Raw genomic sequence first — 13,683 nt, 5'->3', positions numbered from 1 at the left:
CGAACCTTAGCAAGCAGTTGCTTATCAACAGATAGTTTGTTGACAGTATGGCCATCTGTAGAGCATCTCCAGATGGACTATCCAGACTATCCACATAAAGTGTGACCCCTGGATCTGACTGAGGGGTTCGATTTATTTAGTTATTGGAATTAATTTTAGGGGATGGAATCCCCCTTCTCAGTCTTCAAAAAGAACACAGACCACTCAACTATTTTAACTGAGAATACAACATAACAATGCAAGAAATAATAACAAAAAGTAATCGTGTTAAAAATATTGAGTTACTGGTGCTGGGGAACAACAGTAGAACGCTGTCACTGGACAACACACCGACAAGGAACTACAGTAGAACGCTGTCACTGGACAACACACCGACAAGGAACTACAGTAGAACGCTGTCACTGGACAACACACCAACAAGGAACTACAGTAGAACGCTGTCACTGGACAACACACCGACAAGGAACTACAGTAGAACGCTGTCACTGGACAACACACCGACAAGGAACTACAGTAGAACGCTGTCACTGGACAACACACCGACAAGGAACTACAGTAGAACGCTGTCACTGGACAACACACCGACAAGGAACTACAGTAGAACGCTGTCACTGAACAACACACTAACCACCGCTGTGTGCTCTCTGTAGCCTAGGGTGAAAACACTAAAGCCCCATACAAGACCAATGGGAGGAGTATATCTGGGTAGAATATGTCTGCACAATCCCAATATATAAGCAATCAAAAAATATGGCATTACTGTATTCACTCATCGTGAATAACATTTTGAGTATCCTATACATACACTACCCCACATGATTCAGTTTCCTGAATCCTTCTTTAACTACTAATTGTGTTTCCACATATTTGAATACGGTATAAACTTGTCTGAATGAATAAAAGAGTGGACTCACGGTGGCTGGGTCTCGCTGCTGTCTCGCGGCGGCTCTAGTAGCTTATCTGGATCTGCGTAGTGGTTCGTGGAATCATCTTGGTCCTGTCCGCGGGGGAGTCGCTGTCCGCGGTCCTGAAACGCTGCCGAGGGGACAGCTGTGGCTTCTGGGCGCGAATTCTGACTTTGGCGGAACGGAGCGCGTGTCTTCGTCAGGCGCTTGGTGAACTTTGGCGGGGTGAAGCGCGGGGAGTACCCAGGTTTGCAGTCCTCTTGAGACGGGTGGAGGCAGTCCTGAGGAGCCGGGGCTGGGTCTCGAAGCACCGGGGGACTGGAGAAGAAGTCCGTCGGCCGTGGAGGAGAGGGGGTTCCCGGGAGACCGGGTGGAGATGGACAGGGAGAGCACCTGAGCTGCGCTAGCTCGGTGCTGTCGTTTTCTTCTCCTTTGTCAGACATAGCGAGCAGCATAGGTTAGAGTTGTTATTTAAATATAGCGACAAAATTCTACATCTGAGACACAGAACATATATATATATTCACGTCAGGCTCAACAAGTTGAAGGCACAAGTTAATATTTTTCTCCAGCACGGGTTGGGACGGATAACACCACTGTTTCGCGCAGCAACTCTCACGCACGCGCAACAGGGAAGTCTACCCTAATTAACACAGACACACACCACACAGACACACAAACACACACACACACACACACACACACACACACACACACACACACACACACACACACACACACACACACACACACACACACACACACACACACACACACACACACACACACACACTGCACACGCAACTATCATATTTAAAATGCTAAATTGGGGGAAAAAAATAGGCCCTGAGATGGATGAAATCCTGAGTGCTTAGGCTGAAATAATACAACTGATACAGGCATTCAACTAGGGTCTCAGCTCTGGACTATAATCTATCACATTCTACCCACTAGCCTGTATTCTATGAATACTTCTTTGTAGATTAATTAGAGCCTGCTGCAGCATGAGGTCCTTATAGGAGTTTTATGGGTGAAGCATGCAGGCTTTAGGTTTCTTAAATATAGTCCAAGCAAAGCCCTAACTGACATGGTTAAATCCTTGGTGGTTTAGAAATAAGAGCTTGTCCAGTTGAGAGCTGCAGGCCTAATGGATTGGCGATACCCAACTGCCAGCCTAATAAAGAATGAAACGCTCGCCTTGTCTTTCATCGTCTGTTTGCTATGGAAAGAGATTCCCTTCTTTCAATTTGGGAGGCCCATGTGAACGGGGTCAGGGTCACCCCTTTTGTGAAGACCTACTTGAAATGTATTTTGGTGGGAGGGTTTCTGTCACGTGTTTTAATTATTATAATTTAATAAAATCACCTGCTGTTGTGCCCGTGTATCTACCAGTAGAATTCACTCAGCTGTGCTATAAGGATGCAGAAGTCCAGAACAGAAAGTGAAGGTTCCACTTGAAATAATATCCCCAATATTCCCCATAACCTAACTACACAATAAATTAAGTTGTAGCCTACACTTAGGCTTTATTATGGTTTTCTAATTTAGGCTACTATGGGTGACTTAAACCTGTTAAAGTCTGATGCCCTCTGGTGGCATTTTCTAAACAACGCATAATATTGCATACTACCCACAAAGTACATTTCGGTTTCAAAACTATAAATCCTACGAACACATGCATAGTGCTATTAGAAAGGTAAGATCTGTGTAATTCTGATAAAGGTGACAGAAACAATGTGACTACTACGGAACCCCAGATGCATCAGACCAAACAAAAGAAAACAAAATGTACATATTTTCATGGGGTGGGGCTCCCCCAATTGTCCCAATGTTGGGGAATAAGAGGTTTGAAAGTCTAAGTTTTGAGATAAAACAATTACTGTTCCAAAAGGAATTTACCAAATGGTGATGCTCTAAACATTTGTAAATTCCTATTGGAACATGGCCATTTTCCTCCTTACATTAACGATATACGTGTGAGGAGAAAGCTGACATCTCTACCTATCCATCAATGAAAATATATCCTCTGTCTGATTCCCATCCACTAGATAGCAGTATGAGATCACATGACGTCTCTTGGCCACTTGAAACACGTTGAGTCTGGCTTGGGTAGTGAGTCACTGTGCCTGTCATGCTCTGACCTTAGAGATCCTTATTATTCTCTATGTTTGGTTAGGTCAGGGTGTGACTCGGGTGGGAAAGTCTATGTTTTCTATTTCTTTGTTTTTGGCCGAGTGTGGTTCCCAATCAGAGTCTATCGTTGTCTCTGATTGGGGATCATATATAAGTTGTAATTTTCCTTTTGGGTTTTGTGGGATCTTGTTTTCTGTTTAGTGTCTGTGCCTGACAGAACTGTGCGCTTTCGTTTTCAAGTTTGTTATTTTGTTTGAGTGTTTTTTGAATATTAAAATCATGAACACTTTCCACGCTGCACTTTGGTCCACTCTTCATTCAACAAACGAGAGCCGTTACAGTGCCAAAATATCTGAATGAATTTTCAAGCGTCACATCTTAAAATGACCTTCATAATCAGGGCTTTCAAGTGATGGAGTTTGTTTAAAAAAAATAAGACACATACAGGTGAAGAAGCTTCAAACTTCTTTACCAATTAACTTTTACTATTGTAAACAATGAGCTAGCTAAACAGAGCATGTGGAGGATGCATACAAGGTAATGTGGATGATAAGGAAATTAATTGATTTACAATGACCATCAGGGTGTACCCTTTCCATGCATACTAAATGTTTGCACTTTTGGTGATTTGACCTACATCGCAAAATTAAGGCAATTCATACCATTTTAAAAACAATACATTCACTTATTTCACAACAAACTGTGTGCCCTCAGGCCTCTACACCACTACCAAATATCTACAGTACTAAATCCATGTGTACACGTGGGCCTAGTGCGCATGTTATCGTGTGTGTGTATACACATTTGTCAATGCCTCTGCCTGTGTTGCTCCACAGTCCCTGCTGTTCCATAAAATGTATTTTTATCTGTTTTTTAAATCTAATTTTACTGCTTGCATCAGTTACCTGATGTGGAATAGAGTTCCATGTAGTCATGGCTCTATGTAGTACCATGCGCCTCCAATAGTCTGTTCTGGACTTGGGGACTGTGAAGAGACCTCTGGTGGCATGTCTTGTGGGGTATGCATGGGTGTCCGAGCTATGCGCCAGCAGTTTAAACAGACAGCTCGGTGCATTCAACCTGTCAATACCTCTCATAAAAACAAGTAGTGATGAAGTCAATCTCACCTCCATTTTGAGCCAGGGAAGATTGACATGCATATTATTAATATTAGCTCTCTGTGTACATCCAAGTCCCAGCCGTACTGCCCTGTTCTGACCCAAATGCAGTCCTTTTTGTGGCACCTGACCACACGACTGAACAGTAGTCCAGGTCCCAAAAAAACAGGGCCTGTAGGACCTGCCTTGCTGATAATGCTGTTAAGAAGGTAGAGCAGGTTCTTATCATGGACATACTTCTCCCCATCAGCTACGGTTGTATCAATATGTTTTGACCATGGCAGTTTACAACCCAGGGTAACTCCAAGCAGTTTAGTCACCTCAATTTGCTCAATTTCAACAAGATTTATTACAAGATTTAGTTGAGGTTTAGGGTTTAGTGAATGATTTGTCCCAAATACAATGCTTTTAGTTTTTGAATTATTTAGGACTTACTTATTCCTTGCCACCCATTCTGAAACTAACTGCAACTCTTTGTTAAGTGTTGCAGTCATTTCAGTCACTGTAGTAGCTGACATGTATAGAGTTGAGTCATCCGCATACACAGACACTATGGCTTTACTCAAAGCAAGTGGCATGTCATTAGTAAAGATTGATAAAAGTAATGGGCCAAGACAGCTGCCCTGGGGAATTCCTGATTCTACCTGGATTATGTTGGAAAGGCTTCCATTAACTTCTTATGGGCAGGTGGGAGGGTAGCGTCCCACCTGGCCAACATCCGGTGAAATTGCAGAATGCAAAATTCAAACTATAGAATTATAAGCTTCTGGGCCTGAGTAACAGGCAGTTTACTTTGGGCACACTTTTAATCCGGATGTTAAAATATTGCCCCCTACCCAAGATAGGTTAAAGAACACCCTCTGTAATCACGAATTACAAAAAGAAAACCAGCCCCGTCACGGACCAGGATGTCTTGCTCCCAGGCAGACTAAATAACTTTTTTGCCCGCTTTGAGGACAATACAGTGCCACTGACACGGCCCGCAACCAAAACATGCGGACTCTCCTTCACTGCAGCCTACGTGAGTAAAACATTTAAATGTGTTAACCCTCGCAAGGCTGCAGGCCCAGACGGCATCCCCAGCCGCGCCCTCAGAGCATGCGCAGACCAGCTGGCTGGTGTGTTTACGGACATATTCAATCAATCCTTATCCCAATGTTCCCACATGCTTCAAGAGGGCCACCATTGTTCCTGTTCCCAAGAAATCTAAGGTAACTGAGCTAAACGACTACCGCCCAGTAGCACTCACTTCCGTCATCATGAAGTGCTTTGAGAGACTAGTCAAGGACCATATCATCTCCACCCTACCTGACACCCTAGACCCACTCCAATTTGCTTACCGCCCAAATAGGTCCACAGACGATGCAATCTCAACCACACTGCACACTGCCCTAACCCATCTGGACAAGAGGAATACCTATGTGAGACACTGGGTCTCGACCGCGCCCTGTGCAACTGGGTACTGGACTTCCTGACGGGCCGCCCCCAGGTGGTGAGGGTAGGTAACAACATCTCCACCCCGCTGATCCTCAACACTGGGGCCCCACAAGGGTGCGTTCAGAGCCCTCTCCTGTACTCCCTGTTCACCCACGACTGCGTGGCCACGCACGCCTCCAACTCAATCATCAAGTTTGCGGACGACACTGCAGTGGTAGGCTTGATTACCAACAACGACGAGACGGCCTACAGGGAGGAGGTGAGGGCCCTCGGAGTGTGGTGTCAGGAAAATAACCTCACAATCAATGTCAACAAAACTAAGGAGATTAATGTGGACTTCAGGAAACTGCAGAGGGAGCATCCCCCTATACACATCGATGGGACAGTAGTGGAGAGGGTAGTAAGTTTTAAGTTCCTCGGCGTACACATCACAGACAAACTGAATTGGTCCACCCACACAGACAGCATCGTGAAGAAGGCGCAGCAGCGCCTCTTCAAACTCAGGAGGCTAAAGAAATTTGGCTTGTCACCAAAAGCACTCACAAATTTCTACAGATGCACAATCGAGAGCATCCTGTCGGGCTGTATCACCGCCTGGTATGGCAACTGCTCCGCCCACAACCGTGAGGCTCTCCAGAGGGTAGTGAGGTTTGCACAACGCATCACCGGGGGCAAACTACCTGCCCTCCAGGACACCTATACCACCCGATGTCACAGGAAGGCCATAAAGATCATCAAGGACAACAACCACCCGAGCCACTGCCTGTTCACCCCGCTATCATTCAGAAGGCGAGGTCAGTACAGGTGCATCAAAGCAGGGACCGAGAGACTGGAAAACAGCTTCTATCTCAAGACCATCAGACTGTTAAACAGCCACCACTAACATTGAGTGGCTGCTGCCAACACACTGACTCAACTCCAGCTACTTTAATAATGGGAATTGATGGAAATTGATGTAAAATATATCACTAGCCACTTTAAACAATGCTACTTAATATAATGTTTACATACCCTACATTATTAATCTCATATGTATATGTATATACTGTACTCTATATCATCTACTGCATCTTTATGTAATACATGTATCACTAGCCACTTTAAACAATGCCACTTTGTTTACATACCCTACATTACTCATCTCATATGTATATACTGTACTCAATACCATCTACTGCATCTTGCCTATGCCATTCTGTACCATCACTCATTAATATATCTTTATGTACATATTCTTTATCCCCCTACACTTGTGTGTATAAGGTAGTAGTTTTGGAATTGTTAGGTTAGATTACTCGTTGGTTATTACTGCATTGTCGGAACTAGAAGCACAAGCATTTTGCTACACTCGCATTAACATCTGCTAACCATGTGTATGTGACAAATAAATTAGATTATTTGATTTAGACAGGTATATCCATATCCACAATATTGCAGGAGGTGTAAAGCCATAACACATACGTTATTTCAGCAGCAGACTTTGATCAATAATGTCAAAAGCCACACTGAAGTCTAACAAAACAGCCCATCAATTTCTCTCAGCCAATCATCAGTCATTTGTGTAAGTGCTGTGTTTGTTGAATGTCCTTCCCTACAAGCATGCTGAAAGTTTGTTGTCAATTTGTTTACTGTAAAATAGCATTGTATCTGGTCAAACACTATTTTTTCAAAAAGTTTAATAAAGGTTGGTAACAGGCTGATTGGTCGGTTATCACATATATTATCAAGCATTTCACACATGCTATCTAGCTACTGACTGTTAGCACTTGGTGGTCTATAGCAGATTCCCACCAGAATGGGCTTTAGGTGAGGCAGATGACCCTGCAGGCATATTACATTTGACATGCGATCCTCTCTAATTTTTACAGGAATGTGGATCTGAATATAAACATTGGCATTTCTATATTTTCTGTAAACATTATAACCTTGTATTGCTACCACTGTATCATCAAATGTTTTATCTAAGTGAGTTTCAGAGATGGTCAGAATTTGAATGTCATCTGTTACTAGAAAATTATTGATTTCATGAACCTTGTTAACGTTAACTACATATGTTAACGTGGGCTAATTTGAGCACTTTTCTTCCAGGATGCTTGCTTGTTTTTATTGCTTTACTCGGAAGCTTAGCAGCAGTAGATGTGCTGATGTTCTTTATGTTAGTGCAGGGTGAGCTGCACAGTGGACTTCCTCCTAGTGCACACTGGCTCAGTGTTGATTAGTGCATACAATAGCTGTAGGATCAGCAGAGGCATTCAGAACAGTTAGAGGGTCATAAATTAGATGACTTATGTTGTGTCTACCCACACCCCTTGTGTAATGTAAATTTGCTGAAGCATTACAACAACTCTGCGTCACAATGGTAGGGATTAGCTGAGCTGGGCTTGGGTCATTGATAAGTCATTGTCTCAAAGCAGCCTTATAATGCTGTGAAAGGATCCAGGAACCCAAATGATTTGGGTGGATACCATCCTCCTTATAAAACGTGTTTTGTTTCCAAAAGGTATCGAAATTGTCAACAAAAGTTACACCCATTGAGCTGCAATAATCACGTAGCCAGTTGTGAACAGAAAGAATCCTGCTGAAGTGTTCAATGCCACGATTCAGAGAGGGCACAGGGCCAGATATGATGGGTCTTTTGTTAGTGTCTAGCAGGGACTCAATCAGCTCTTTAAAATCCAGTTTCAACTGTTCAGAGCTGCCCTTCATAATGTCATTAAAACCCACACGGACTACGATAGAATCGATTTCCATGTCCTGACAAAGTGCTTTCGGGAGAAGCTTTATAAATTTTAATTTACTCTCGCTCCTGGATAGAGCATTGTTTTTGCACCAGGAACGGTCACATTTCTTACCATGGAACTGCCCAAAATCACGGCTGGTGAGAAGGACGAGGAAATCCACCCACTCCCACACTTCACAGGATTCAGGTCTCCTACAGAGGGAAAAGCCCCACTCGATCCAGAGCAGGGATGGAAGGTTGCCAGCGTTGACTTCGAAATTGTAGTAGTAGACACTGCAGCCAGACTGCTTTGCGGGAGGTTTCTGTCTTCGGCTTCCACGGTTTGTGACATGCGACCATTGTTGATTACCTTTTACCTCATGCTGTGCCCCATCAACTCCGCTATCAGATGGGAGAGCTCCGGGCAAAACCGGCCAGTCGGATAAGGCGGAGATGCATCCAACAAGCGCGAACGCCGTCCAGCCACCGGTGTAGAACATTTTAGCATTCCATTCTGCGTTTTCCCCAGTTTCTTACGTAGGCTGGCGACCTGCATGATCAAGGAAGCCACCTCAAGCCAATAATCCTCAGCAAGATTCTAGTGACATTGCCAGCAGTAAGATTTTAGTTCCATTTCCAAAAAGACAAGGCATGAAGCTTTCAGATGATATCTAACTTTCTATATCTGATTAATTATTTTTTGGGGTACCCCCTCAAGCTCACCGGGCATCACAACAGGATAATTATTGTGATGTGGGAGTGGACAGTCAGTGTGTGTGTGTGTGTGTGTGTGTGTGTGTGTGTGTGTGTGTGTGTGTGTGTGTGTGTGTGTGTGTGTGTGTGCATGCGTGTGTGTGTGTGCATGCGTGTGTGTGTGTGTGTGTGTGTGTGTGTGCGTGCAAGTCTGTGTGTATGTGTGTATGCAAGGGTTTGTGCATGTGTGTGTGGTCTGGGGCAGGATATCTGGCATGGCTGGTACGCTCTGGGAATAGCTGCAGGAGGTGTCCTGCCCCTAATTAGATATACAGACCAATTAGTCACGTTTACCAAGGTCTCCCTGATACTTGCTGACACCACAAACACACAGACACTACCTCTGATCCACAGCAGAACACCGTATAGACACCACAGACAGACACACCTCCTCTCTCTCTCTCTCTCTCTCTCTCTCTCTCTCTCTCTTGATACACAGCAGAACACAATAAAAATACATCACACACTCATCCCCCTAACGTGCTGCAGAACAACACAACACAATGAGAGAAAGAGAGAGACAGAGAGAAAGAGAGAGACAGATAGACAGGCCTGAACTCTCCTGTCACTGAGAGAAAGCAGGCCTGAACTCTCCTGTCACTGAGAGTAAACAGTCCTGAACACTCCTGTCACTGAGAGTAAACAGGCCTGAACTCTCCTGTCACTGAGAGAAAGCAGGCCTGAACTCTCCTGTCACTGAGAGTAAACAGGCATGAACACTCCTGTCACTGAGAGTAAACAGGCCTGAACTCTCCTGTTACTGAGAGTAAACAGGTCTGAACTCTCCTGTTACTGAGAGTAAACAGGCCTGAACACTCCTGTCACTGAGAGTAAACCTCATACCATCATGTTCCACACGGCAGCCCTCACACACAATCTCTAATCTACTGCAGAGCACAATTTAACACACACACACGCACAAACGCGATCTTGCATGCCTGTACACACACACACACACACACACACACACACACACACACACACACACACACACACACACACACACACACACACACACACACACACACAACTATCAGACAAAATTTCTGACCATCACATAAAACACACCAGGTAAAAATTCCCTCTCTCTTCTCTACCTTCAGTTCATCCTCCCTTTGCTTTATTCATGTATTCATCCTCCCTTCTTCCTCACTTCAAAGCCCAGGTACATACTACAATCAGTATTCCATATACCAACTCAGAGACATACAGAGAAACTTCAGGGCTTATGACAGACTGGTCTTACATCCAAGATCCAAAGGGACTGTTTTTTTTTTTACACAGTTGCCACTTTCAAGGACTCTCAGCTCATACCTGTGCACACCTGAATGGACCAGTATTGGTCATGAACCAGTATTGGTTACTGACTTCTGTCAGCCGTAACAGCTCCACTAAACTCCTTTGAGTCGAAGCTCTAGATTCAATCCGATCGCCCTTTTTTAGTCTATGCACCGTTTAAAAGCAATGTTCCCAAGTTCGCGGAGATGCATTCACGGTACACGCTGCATACATCAGTTCAATGGGAGATGCATTCACGGTACACGCTGCATACATTGGTTCAATGGGAGACGCATTCACGGTACACGCTGCATACATCGGTTCAATGGGAGACGCATTCACGGTACACGCTGCATACATCAGTTCAATGGGAGATGCATTCACGGTACACGCTGCATACATCGGTTCAATGGGAGACGCATTCACGGTACACGCTGCATACATCGATTCAATGGGAGACGCATTCACGGTACACGCTGTATACATTGGTTCAATGGGAGACGCATTCACGGTACACGCTGCATACATCAGTTCAATGGGAGACGCATTCACGGTACACGCTGCATACATCGGTTCAATGGGAGACGCATTCACGGTACACGCTGCATACATCGGTTCAATGGGAGACGCATTCACGGTACACGCTGCATACATCGGTTCAATGGGAGATGCATTCACGGTACACGCTGCATACATCGGTTCAATGGGAGACGCATTCACGGTACACGCTGCATACATCGATTCAATGGGAGACGCATTCATGGAGATAATTATGTCCTCAAGGAAATATATCAAGCCTGCCCTTTCTTAAAGCCTCAGGCACATTTTTTAAATGTAACCTTAATTTAACTTGGCAAGTCAGTTAAAAACAAATTCTTAATTACATTGACGGCCTACACCGGCCAAACCCAGATGACACTAGGCCAATTGTGCTCCACCCTATGGGACTCCCAAACACAGCCGGTTGTGATACAGCCTGGAATCAAACCAGGGTGTATGTAGTGATGCCTTAAGCAGTGAGATGCAGTGCCTTAGACCGCTGCACCACCCGGGAGTGTCCACATAATCCAGACATGCAAGAACACAAAGCATGTTGCATTGGTATACAGTACAGAGTAAATATCTTTCATCCTCTTTTAGTGTTAAGCCTATCCCAAACATTAACCCTTACCTTAACCATTTAGAGTTAATGCCTAACCTTAACCCTAACCTTTAGAAATCAGTGTTTAAGCCTATCCCAAACCTTAACCCTTACCTTAACCATTTAGAGTTAATGCCTAACCTTAACCCTAACCTTTAGAAATCAGTGTTAAGCCTATCCCAAACCTTAACCCTTACCTTAACCATTTAGAGTTAATGCCTAAACTTAACCCTAACCTTTAGAAATCGGTGTTAATGCCTAAACTTAACCTTAAACACGTTGACATTTGCAATCATTTTGAAATGTGATGTTTGAGAAACATGGATGAACGTCTAACTCTGATGTGAGACTGTGAGAGCTGGTTGTTTGAAGTGGTGAACAGGGTGGGACTTCCTATGGGTTAAGGAAGGATCACATAATTCCATCCAGGTTGTGAGGAGGGATCAGCCAATGAATTATACTCATGAGCAAACATTCCATAACTGCAGGTAGCACCAAATCGCCAACCCTGGGTTTATACCTGTTCAAAACCACACCCTCCGGGTGGTAGTGTGCACCGTTTCAGTTTGTGTGCCAACCAATAGAAGTAGTAGAAGAAGAAAATGGACTTCTTCAAAATGGAGATGGCCTCAATGCTCTCACAAACGCCATAATGGGACAGATACAATGTAGCTCCATGGTTAATAATTCCTTGCCTCTCTCACCTACTTCCTGATTACAGAACCCTTCTGTCTCTGGGTCTGTAATGGACCTTAATATTGCAGAGTAATGATGACACACTGACATTGCAGTTATCACTATGAAAACAATAAAGGAGAGCTGCAGGAGCTCAGATACACAATATATTTTCCTTGATTATTTTCCCCTAACCCTACCACCTCTCCCCTAATTGGAGTAAACTAATGGACAACAGCACTTAGGCTTCTACTTCCAGCTTATACATACAACAAACATTTTACAGACACAGTGTATTAGTTGGGTTTAAGTTAGTTTATTGTTGGTGTGTATTCATGGATGCCAAGGGGATTCATGGATCCCCAAATATTTGACAAATAATTTATCTTTCGTCTTTCTCTGTGTTTTCATAATTTTCCATCAATTCGCAAGTGTCTGAATCTCACTGGAGAAATCATCTGAGCGAGGGAAACAGCGCCCCTCTGTCTCAGTATGTGTAGTCCATGTATCTGATGCCTTCTGGACCAAAAGATGTTGCCACTGTAGCATTTGATTGATTGATGCCAGCAAGCATTTGGCCTCCCTTGATAAAAATAAATAAATAATTAGCCAATCAGCATTCAACTGTGGGTTGTCCTGGTGCAGCAAAACGCCCCCCCCCCCCCCAAGGTAGGCCAGTTTGGATTTGGCTTCACACCAATCAAATCACTTCCTAAGCAAAACATAATTTTCTGAAAAACGTCTGTTTCTGCTTTGCTTGTGTTGATGTCCTGCAGTAGCTAGCTTGTGTTGATGTCCTGCAGTAGCTAGCTTGTGTTGATGTCCTGCAGTAGCTAGCTTGTGTTGATGTCCTGCAGTAGCTAGCTTGTGTTGATGTCCTGCAGTAGCTAGCTTGTGTTGATGTGCTGCAGTAGCTAGCTTGTGTTGATGTCCTGCAGTAGCTAGCTTGTTTTGATGTCCTGCAGTAGCTAGTTTGTGTTGATGTCCTGCAGTAGCTTGCTTGTGTTGATGTCCTGCAGTAGCTAGCTTGTGTTGATGTCCTGCAGTAGCTAGCTTGCTAAATCACCCCTTTCCTAAGCCATGGATGGAAACAGGATTCTCTATACAGGCCAATGATTATGATTTGATTCTGATCAAATCATAAATATGTTTTGCCACTGGCCTGAGATGACTGAAGTTTAATATGTAGCTTAGATGGAGCCTTGTAGGCTCAAATTAACTAGCTAGCTAACGTACCTGGTTCACTGTTGCCCATGTGAGGAAGTTAGGCTAGCAAGCATTTTAGCCAGGTAGCATGTATGACAGAAACATTTGCCAAGAGAGGAGGATGGCATTGGCATTAAACTAGTCTACAAGTAGGGTGAGTAAATACATGTGCTTTATTTGCACACACACACGCACACACACACACACATCAGTACCATGGACAGCCACATGACATTTAGCAACATTGATTCCACTAAATAGTTTGTTTATAGTGTATTCAACTTTACAGTATATATAGCCTTATTGATTTGATGATGT

This window comes from Oncorhynchus mykiss, chromosome 31, assembly GCF_013265735.2.
Source record: "Oncorhynchus mykiss isolate Arlee chromosome 31, USDA_OmykA_1.1, whole genome shotgun sequence".
NCBI lineage: Eukaryota > Metazoa > Chordata > Actinopteri > Salmoniformes > Salmonidae > Oncorhynchus > Oncorhynchus mykiss.
Note: the sequence above shows the minus strand (reverse complement) of the source record.